Here is an 11,329-nt window from a genome sequence, read left to right on the forward strand (position 1 = left end):
CTATTCAGGCCAGGGACCATATGGTTGAACATAGAGATAGGAAACATCCTCTTGGTGTTGGGAAAACCCTTAAGGTCAGGATGGGACAGGGCCTGGAGGACCGAGCAGGACTGTTCCACCAGAATCCTCATGCTGCAAAAATCTTCAGGTGTCCATTGTCACCCATTAAATCTCTATTAAAAGGGACAGGACATTGTTCTCCAGACAACTTGTTTGCAATTGTATCTTTAAGCTGTCTATTCCCCCCACCCCCCACCCCCAGCATCAATATTCAAAATTCCTCCCGACATACAACACATCATGTCATTAGGCATTTCTTCTGTGATACATACTATTTTCATTTACTCTGCAATATCTTGCCCTCCACTGATTGAAAATCAAGATGATGTTTATTCTATCAGTTAAAAATGTATTTCAAAACCTTATTTGTCTGACAATACACAATTGCAGTTTGAAATCGACGTCAGTAGAGTGTGATATGGCAGACTCCGAGCATCAAGGGGCTCATGCTCGTGTACACGCATTTATATTAGGGATGAACAAATGTTCTGTACTTCATTTCTTTTGTTTATATTGTTTTCAAGGTTTTCAATGTGCGCCTTTTTTTTGTCTTTCCCTCTGTAAATCCTTTGTGTTCTGTACCTGTTGCAGGATTTTAATAAGCAATTTATATGTATAATATAAACGAAACCAGTTTAGTTTTCTAAACCAGTTTAGGTTTCTGCCTGAAAGTTCATGACAGTTTGTGGCTCACGAACCAGGCATGCCATGAACCAAACTGCTTTTCATCAGTCTGTGCCAATCCCTAATCAAGGTGATACTATTGTCATGAATTCTACATATGTTTCCCTTCCAAATTAACTTCGAGAATCATCATCATCATCATCATCATCACCATGTCAGCCTCTTTATTATCATGATGATCAAAGATCAGCTTAATATAATACAAACTGGCATCAAGTAAAACAAGCTTATTATTCAAGACTTGTTGTTGTTGTTAGGTACGAAGTCGTGTCCAACCCATCACGACCCCATGGACAATGATCCTCCAGGCCTTCCTGTCCTCTACCATTCCCCGGAGTCCATTTAAGTTTGCACCTACTGCTTCAGTGACTCCGTCCAGCCACCTCATTCTCTGTCATTCCCTTCTTCTTTTGCCCTCAATCGCTCCCAGCATTAGGCTATTCTCCAGGGAGTCCTTCCTTCTCATGAGGTGGCCAGAGTATTTGAGTTTCATCTTCAGGATCTGGCCTTCTAAGGAGCAGTCAGGGCTGATCTCCTCTAGGACTGACCGATTTGTTCGCCTTGCTGTTCAAGGGACTCACAAGAGTCTTCTCCAGCACCAGAGTTCAAAAGCCTCAATTCTTTGATGCTCGGCCTTCCTTATGGTCCTTATATTCAAGACTGCTAATCAGTTAACATTGGACTACAATACTGTCGATATGACAATGTGCAACATTTTTGAAATCGTGTTAGGGCACATTTCTCTGTCTTACGAGGCAAGCAATGGTAAAGAGTCTTGCTACTTTGCAAGTAAGACATCTTTGTGTCTACCAGTGAGGAGCATAACTACATAGTAGCTATTTGTTCTGCCTCGATATCTGTCCAATATTGGTGCTATATACCGAGAGGTTACAGTGTACATATTCCATAGTTTACACCATCCCCACCTGGTATGGCCATAAGCATAGGGAGTCTGGGCATATCTTCCTTCCATAAGAGCTGAAGGGAGGGCACTGAATAGAGCTAGGATGAATGATCTGTGATGTTTTGGATAATCCAAAGGATATAGATGACTTACTGGAAGAAATGTTTCATGTAAGTTTCCTGCAACAATGGGAGGGTAAGCATATTCTCCAAAGTTACACTTAACTAATATAGAAACTATTTATTAGTGAACTAAATTCTACACATTTAGAGATAAAGAGATTCCTATTCTAATCTAGATAGCTGGATGGCGAGAGATGCTGGAGGCATCTCTGTATCCACCATGTTGTAGGCTTGAGGAATGAAGGAGAGAAGACTCAGCAAACAGGAAATTAACCTCTAGGGACAGGTCAGGGAGATCAGAAGGTGAGTGGTCAGTGTTCCTATCTTTCTCACTAACTCTATGGTGAAGAGAGTTCCTGTTAGAGTTTCAAGTCAGGAGATATTGTACAGACAGTTATTTCCAACAATAAGGAGAATATAACTTATTTTTAACCACAAATACATAGCTTGAAGCCAGGTATGGGTTTCTAAAGAGATGGGCTCTGCTTCTAGCCATAAGAGGGCATTACATATGCATCAAGGGACTCTGAATACCATTCACAGAAATTTGGATTGGATTGTTTCTAATTGCCCATACACATTTTTTCTATAATGGCCCCCAACTTGTTGAATGGCCTGTCTGAGGAGGGGCATGCTGCTGGCATAAAACATGATTGTTCAGGAAGACATGTGTATAATAGAAACAGGGTTACAACATAACAGATTGGTCCAGAAAAATGCACTGTCTATTGATTTAATACCATGTTTTGTCATCGTTTAACATGTCTGTTCAACACATCCTGTTTAATTACTATGCTTTGTTCTAGCCATAGCTCCATTTCAAAAACTGTGCAAGTCCTAATCCTATAATATTTTATTAGATGTAGCATCCTATTTATTGCATTTAGTTATATTATATCATTTACCTTACATTTCAGTGAAAAAGGCAGAAAAGAAAGAAAGAAAACTGTCTTCTTATATAGTTAATATAAGCAATACGTTCTCCGTACTTCTCCAGCCAGTCCACAATTCATCTCATCGCTACACTATTTTCGAGACTTTCTTGTTGTAGAGTTGCTGTGCTGTGATTGGAGGACACATTTAACCTTTTTTTGATAAGGTTAATCAGATCTATTAGCATAAGTTAATTAGATAAATTAGATTAGTTAGCATATTCTCCTTAGCTCTTGCCAAGGCTGGAGAGTTAAGATCTGTGGTAAATCTGTTGAGATTAATGATAGTTTTATGCAATGGTTAATTTGCTCATATTTTGGATGGGCAATCTGCTTGCCATCAGTCCTGCTCTAAATGGATCTGTCTACTCTCTTTTCCTAAAGGATGGATGGACTTGATCATAAATATTGTAACCAAGCATAGACTGTTGGCTGTTGATTTCTGAAAGTGGAAAGGATTTGTAACATTTATCTCCCTCCATTCAAGATGAGTTGCCATTGCATCACTTACAGCATTTTAGTTCAAAGTATGGACCTTTCTTTCTTTTTTAAACTATGCTCCAATGAAAATATTAAGAGTGGCTTTAGCAAGCAGGTGTCTAAAAAAATGTGAATCAGAAAGAACTGAATAAAATAATAAACACCTGGTTCATGTTGAAAATCCCATCCATGTCCCTTCTTCTCAGTTTTCTCTTCTAACACCAAATATCCCAATTGTGCCTCTGATGAATTAGTCCTAATCTGACTTGCAGCCTCTATTGCAAAATACCTCCCAAGGCATCTAGGCACCTGTAGCTGCCCAAGGTCTCTGCTTGGCACGTGCTCCTCTCCTGGTTTTCCAAGCACTTGGTGGGGCTTTTCTCTCTGTGTTCAGCCATCACCCTCTGGCCTTGTAGCAATTGCCCATTGAAGGATCAGGGTTCCTATCTTCCTTGCCCTGTTCTGAAGCTTTGTATCTTTGTCTCCCACTATGCAGCAATTGGTTATCTTGGGAATACTGCCTTGTGTATAACAGAAAGAGTCATTTTCCCCCCAACTGCTTTAGGATGCTTTGGGCTGATCCTGCATTGAGCAGGGGGTTGGACTAGATGGCCTGTGATTCTGTGATTGCCAGCACCAAAAGGTATAAACCATTATATTTTCTATTTAAAGAAAGATGTCTACATAGCATCAGACTGAGCAAGAATTCCAAATGAAGAGGTTAAAATAAAATTCTGCTGTCCCTCCCTCTGTACATGCCCTAACAAGAATTATAGAAGGTAAGTCAAAAAACATTGCTACAAAATCATAGAAACCATTATTAAACAAAAATATCAAAATGTGAAGGTGTTATTTCTTGACATATCCTCCATCTAGGTCTATACACTTCTGAAGTTGATGTTTCAATCTTTCTAACCCTTCCCCCAAAGAATTCTGGACTCTTTGATTTACACCATGTCCAAATGGCAATTTTGGCGTTCTTGAGGGATTCATGTTCCATTTAAATGTTCTTGAAGTTTTTGGAAGAAAAAGAAGCCTGAAGGTGCAAAGACTAGGGCTGTAGGGTGGGCAGGGTATGATTTCCCAAATAAATTTTCATGGTACATAGTATCATTGAAGAATGAGAAGGTACTTTGGCGTAATGGAAAACAAATTCCTCAGCACAATTTTCTTGGCCTTTTTCTCACTAATGCAGTTTTCATAATACTTCTTCATAATAAACCTTTGTGATTGGCCTGTGTCCTCTGAGAAGATGGAATACAACTGTTTGGACTAAACCTGTGCATATATGTCCTGGAAGCCTAGTACCACATAAGGCAGGCTCATTAGCTTAAAAAGTTACTGTTGTTCTAAAAAATTCTTGAATCCATTGTCGCAGCCAGCGCCGTGTCGCGGGTGTCATGTGCCTACTTCATTCTGAGCCCCTTCCCCCAAAAGGCTAAAAATGGCTCAAACTGGGGGGGTGGGGGATTCTTCATTTAAACAACGTTCTTGGACTGAAAAGGTGCACTGTGATTCTGTGCATTGGAAACAGCTGTATTGCTGGGGTAACTCTGAAAACAGGGGGTAACTCTGAAAGATTCCTTCTCAGGGGGAGGGAATCTTATGATTCTCAATTGCCTACATTCTTTTTCAAGGTCCTGTTGAACAGATCTCTCACACCTTCTCCACCTCCCCTCTGTTATTTTAACCATAAGAGCTCTAGTCTGAGGTAGAAGATATCAAGACAGGGGGCTTTGGGTTTCTAGCCAGAAAGATGTGACAGGAAGAATGGAGGGGGGGGAAATGTTTTATGGGTACTTTGTCCTCCCCTTGTTCTTGTACCAAGAAATTGCTTCTGACTGTGTATATAATATAGATCTGGAGGCCTGCCTCCTGTTGCAAGTCGCCTGGTCTTTGAATTTTCTTCTCCCCATGGAGGGCATTGAAAAATCCTCCATGAAATAAGCTGAAATTCACAGATGGCTTCACCCTGCTGGAAATCAGAAGGGGATCATTATGGAACATAAATCTAACCTCTCGCCAGCATCCTTGATCCAAAGTTGGCTCTCGTTCTTACAAAATGATGCCTCTTTGGCACATTACCACCGAAAAGAAAGCACATCAGCAACTCTTTACTTCAATAGGGGCATTTGTTAGACTTGCTTGTGTAATTAAATTCTTGATAAGCATTGCACATGCATTCTTCATCTGTATGTGGCTGACTGTATTAGAACTAATTTGTACCTGGTAGCTTGGACTTGTAAGGAATGTGATATTTTTTTGTTTTCATTTTCAGGTTTTTTTTTCTCTTTTAAATAAAGCATGGTCAAGTTTAGTTAAATGTGTTACTGAAGCTCTGTGCAAGTGTGCATGCTTCAGTTCTATTTTTACTTCGTAAGAGCCCTGCTGGATCAGTGGATCAGGCCAGTGGCTCGCACACTAACCCAGCAGCCTTTTTCAATCTTTTGACCATGGAGGTATTGCTGAAATATTTTTTTTCAGGCTTTGAGATACCAGGAAGTGATGTCAGCTGGTCATGCCTCCCTGCCCCACATGGAAGAGAGAGAACCCTCCCCTTCCCAGCCTCATCAATGGCCACTTTGGGAGGTGGCTGCTTAACCTGCCCATATAAGGGTAGAAATGATGTCCCCAGCCACCATTTTGGGGGGAAAAACGTGCTGCAGAAACATGGATGGGCCTTCATGGTAACGTATGGTACCTTGGTGGTATCATGGCTGGGAAACCCTGCACTAGCCAGTTCCTCTGCAGGGGCAACAACAGAAAATAAAGGCCAAGACCTTCCCCTGATGCTGCCTCTGTAATCCTTACTGCATCCTCTGGCAATGAATTCCATATTTTAATCACTCACTGTGTGGGAAAGTATTTCCTTTTATCTATTTGGAATCTCCTGCCCATCAGCTTCATTTGAGTTCTGGTATTTTAAGAGAGGGAGAAAATTGTCTCTTTGTTAAGTCTCTCCATGCCATGCATAATTTTATAATGTTATAATTGGTTCCATTGGTTCCAAAGGGAAATATATATTTAGATAGTGTCACCAACCTCCCAGAGGGTTTGCAGTTCTTGTGGAATTACATCTGATCTCCAGACTACAGAGATCAATTCTCCTGGAGAAAATGACAGCTTCAAAAAGTAGAATCTATGATATCACCTCCCTAATCGACTCCCCTCTACTCTGTCCTTCCCACGAACCACCCACAGACTTCCTGGAATTTCTCGGGCTGGAATTGGCAACCTTATTCCCAGGCGCAAATAGTTCCTCCCTAATCCCGCTAGGACCAAGTTTTCAGAAACTGCACCCCTCACACCAAATATGCCATATTTCAGAATGACTGGAGAAAGCAGCCTTAGTTTATAGGCAACTATCCACACAAGCCTATACAGAATTATTCCCTGTATAGAGGAATCTAGTAAAGATGGGGAAAGCAGTATCGTGTAATAGTTAACGCACTAATCAGAGATTGGGGTGGTCTGGGCTTAAGATCCCATTTAGCCATGTTCACTATTTGACTTTGGGTTGGTCATTCTGTCCCAGCCTACTGTCAAGCACGGGGCTTCAGAGAAGACAAAATGGAGGCTCAGAGAACCAAAGCTATCACACTGAGGTCTTTGGTGAAAGGGTGAGATATGACTGTTGCAGATGGGAGGGATTGAAGAGATGGAGCGCTTTAACAAAGTCACAGCAGAAACACTGAAATCATGGAGAAATGACCTACTTCTCCATACATATCTTCAAAGAGTCTCCTAGAAATCTGTAGCCCCACCTAGCACAAAAGTCTGACCCTGCTGTCCATTTAACACACGGTTTGTGCGACATACACAGAAGCCGCAGTTAACCTGCAGTGTAGGAAGGCTGAATGGGCTAAATCAATACCTCGACACACATTTCTAGAGGAGAGGAAGAAATCACACAGTGGTATCCAGTATCCCCCCCCAATGCCTAATTAATGGGTATCATATAACTTTATTTATCTGAAGAGGATATTAAGACATTGCTTTTTAGGCGGAAAAAAGCAAAGAAAGTCATGAGGCACAGTACCCTTTGGACATTATCTATTAATTATTTTCATCATCAGAAATGAATAGTAGATCTACAACCTGTGATAAAGAAAAGCCATTTCTCCCTGCCGATCCAGCAAAATGGAGATCGTTAGCATGCCTGAGATCCATCATTCGAATTCAACGCCTGAAAATATAGCCCACCTTTTCATGTACTCAGCTGATAGCTTCCCCCTTAATGAGAATCTCTGAGTCATGAGAACATTTCCAGATTTCAATCTTGTAGTAAAGCAGCAATAAATCACAGAGATGGGACAAACAAGCGTCTTTACGAGATGGCCCTGAATCAGTTATTTAGCACACGAGCAACTCCATCTCCCATGCATCGTTTCCAATAGATCAAATGTTTCTGTTTTACAACAGTAATCAACAGAATTGGGAAAGTGGCTTCCTTGCAATGAGATGTGGAATTAGAAGGGGGAGGGGAGCTAGTGACTGCAGTCTGCTTGGAGCATGCTTATCAGGTGCCTTGATACTTATTCTTGCTCAAGACCAAATTTGTCAAAATAATACAAACACAGGAATCTTACCTTTATTGTAATGCCATCCCTCCTCTAATTTTCCTATCCGGGAAAGAGGCATTTTGCAATAGATGTGGGAGAAGAATAATATATGCAGATTGCACGAATTATGCAAATGTGATTGGATTATTTGATCTCATAAATCAGTCCGCTTCAATATATTAAATGAAGTGCTCGGCAGAAGCGGTCCAGGCTTAGAGTACTGGTGCAGAACACAATGTGAAATGCGAACCAGCATAACAAAAGCCATGGATTTTGGAAGGACTAGCCACACCAAATGGCTGATGTGAATGCCTGCTCCCATAAGGGGGAAACTGGCTTTACTACTCCCGTCCAGACTCTGCAAGATGCAAACAAGCCAGCAACTTGTGAACTAACAGTAGCTACCTAACCAACTCCCTGCTGATGCTTTGCTGCTATCAACCAAACAGATTAAAACAAAAACAAACAAAAACTGGGTCTGCTGCTAGGGAGAAATACCTTCTACTGGAGAACTACCAGGGACTGACCCTGAAAACTTGGTTATTTAAAGAGAGGTGCTCTACCATTAATTTTTGTCCCAATCCTTAATATTGTTCCCCCCCCCCTCGACTGATATCAAACCAGGGATCTTTCACAGCTGTGACAAATGGGATAACCACTACCAAGAGCCAGTTTGATGTAGTGATTAGGAACACTGACTTCTAATCTGGCGAGCCAGGTTTGATTCCCCATCCCTCCACATGTAGCCAGCTGGGTGACCTTGGGCTTACCACAGCAGTGATAAAGCTGTTTTGACCGAACAGCAATATCAGGGCTCTCTCAGCCTCACCTACCTCATAGGGTGTGTGTTGCGGGGAGAGGAAATGGAAGGCAATTTTAAGCCACTTTGAAATTCCTTCTGGTGGAGAAAAGCAGCCTATAAGAATCAACTCTTCGTCTTCTTCCAGGAAATTTAGCGATGTTTAACTTACAGTGGATACAAGTTCTCTTTACTTCCTTCCCCCCTTATTTAGTGACTTGTTAGAGAGAACAAAACCTTTAAAGGTAGGAACAATGGCCAGTTCTGCTAGGCATGACAGAAACTCATAAGTCCCCTATGGCTCAGTTCCTTTTGTCAACGGATATCAAAGCTGTAAAATTCACATGCGTACAACAGACTGACAGTCCGTCTTGGATGGCTAGGTTCCTTTATTTATATGGAGGAGTCGATCTAGCAGATAAATACTGCTGAAAGTCAGTAAGCATGGCCTATTTCTATTTTGATGTACAATGGCAGATTTTGAAAAAAATCAATGTAGTCCCAGATTTATAGCCATGAAGTGTTTTGTACTCTCTGTTGGCATGAATACTAGTCAGCCACAAGTTGGGAACCCAAGAGGAATCATAGGAACAATAAACAATTAGGAATTTGCCCTTCAGAAGCACAATAGCTGGACACCACAGAGCTTCAGGACTAGAAGAAAAGCTTGCAGTAGTTATAGCCAGCAGGGGAGACCCAGATACAAAGCTCTACTCAATCCTGAAGCTCATTGGCTTGCCTTCCAGAATTGCTGGTGAATGAAATGGAAGATGGGAAAACCAAGTACATGATTCTGAGCTCCTTGACGGAGTATAGAAAGATAGAGCCTTAAGGTACTCGCCAGATGGTTCTTATTTCCTCTTCCATCAGATTGCACAATGCCTGTAAATTGTGATCTAATTAAAAAGGAAACAAGTTGCTAATTAAACAAATTCAATACTATCATTTCAAGTCACAACAGTGTAGGTGAAAATCTACCTTTCTTTTTGCCAGTTTGGGCTTATGAGCCCAACATTCCTACCTGGTCCTTTCCAGTGACCAGTAACCCTTGTACTGCTGTGTGTCAGAGGACGGGGAACTCACCACCTTGGTCTGCTCTGAACTGAAGTGATATGCAACTGGGTTAAATACGTTCAGCTGTGCTACATTGTCAGTAAGCCTCCATTTGGGCCTTAGGGACCATAGTGCTGTAGTCTTGGCCTATCAACACTGTCTCCCAATCTGTTTCTGGATGCAACTCAAGTTGCTGGTGTTAACTTTTAAAGCCCCATACAGCTTGGGACTGGCATAACTGAAGAACTATGTACTCATAAACCTACTCAACTGGTATGACCTTCTCCCAAGGTCCTTTTTCAGATTCTCCCACTCTTGGGTGGTAACCTGGGAAAGGACCTTCTTGGCCATGGCCCAAAAGTTCAGGAACTTTCATCAGTTGCCATCTTCCACTGGTGGGTGAAGACTTGGTTTTGTTTTGTTTCATGTTCCCTCAGTGCTCCAGCCTCCCTGCCATATGTTTTGGTTGTTGTTTTTATGTGTAGCTTAGGTCTGGGTTTAATTGTTTTATTAGTGTGATTTAGCTGGTTTTAAGGAAGTGAATTTATTATGTACATTTATAACCTACTAGCTACTTTGGTAAGCCCAAGGAAGTTTTTTTTTTTTTAAGCAGGAAATACATTTGAGAAATAAATAAAATATTTTGGCTGTCCTCCCCATCTTAATGCCAGGATTTCGGGGTCAACAAAACAGTGCTTCTTGTAACTTCTAAGATAAGCAGCAGAAAATTGAAAGGCCTACACTTTACTCATGTCAAATGAAGCTCAATACGCTGTCTCAAGGAGAAGCCTCCTGCACCCAATCTCCAGCCATTAAATCATTATTCAAGGATGCTCAGTGATAAATCAGTGTGCCTAGAGATACATAAAGAGCCCATTGCATTATGTTTTCTCAAGACAATTTCTCCCACCTAAAATTGATCTGCTTTAGAGACTATTTGGAACCATGCATGAACTCTCTGCTACTGCCCCCAAATCATCATTAATTATTAATTAAACATAATAAAGCTCAAGTTGACAACTCATTCCCTACCTGATTGGCCCTCAAATAGACAGAGAGCACTCTGCCAATCATGGCAGAGGGTGGTATGCAAATTAATTAAATAAATAAAATTGCACTCTGCCAATGAGGGCCAAATCAGTTCAAATTGCACTCGGCCAATGAGAGCCAGTCAAGTCAAATTGCATGCAGACAACTCACTCCCTGCCTGATTGGCCCCCCCTGGGGGGTGTTGCTAATAGGGAGAGAGCACTCTGCCAATCAGGGCCAATCAGTTCAAATTGCACTCTGGCAATGCAGGCTAATCAACTCAAATTGCAGGCAGACAACTCACTCCCTGCCTGATTGGCCCTCCCTGGGGGTGTGCTACTAATAGGGAGAGGGCACTCCCGCCCACTAGCAGCTCAACAATTCTGCATCATGTTGCTATAGGTGCGCTTATCTGGCGCATCATTCTCACATGCCCTCTTGCCACCCGTGCTGTAGCCCTTCAATATGCTGCTCAGGTAAGTCAGGGCCTTTATATGGTAGCACATGTGCAAGTCTACTGTTATTCGGATTGATGAAGAGTGACTATTATTTGGGCTTTAAGATTCGAATGTGTGTGTGATTGTCAAATGTTTCATTTCTTCACTTTTCAGTGTTGTTTTTTAAAAGAATTATATAGCTGTGTTCCATTCACACAGTGTAAATGGTATCTCTATACATAATCTATGCCATTTATATGCTTAATT

General features: G+C 41.5%; 1 long non-coding RNA gene across 1 annotated transcript; it reads right to left on the reverse strand.

Annotated features, from left to right (window-relative positions):
• Positions 1-4,082: 4,082 nt before the first annotated feature.
• Positions 4,083-9,673, reverse strand: LOC143821753 (uncharacterized). Its single transcript, XR_013225896.1, has 3 exons — positions 9,565-9,673; positions 9,385-9,439; positions 4,083-5,157 (listed from the first exon to the last, which is right to left on the reverse strand). It is a non-coding gene; the product is annotated as an uncharacterized LOC143821753 (long non-coding RNA).
• Positions 9,674-11,329: the final 1,656 nt, after the last annotated feature.

Source organism: Paroedura picta, chromosome 12 (assembly GCF_049243985.1).
Source record: "Paroedura picta isolate Pp20150507F chromosome 12, Ppicta_v3.0, whole genome shotgun sequence".
Taxonomy (NCBI): Eukaryota; Metazoa; Chordata; class Lepidosauria; order Squamata; family Gekkonidae; genus Paroedura; species Paroedura picta.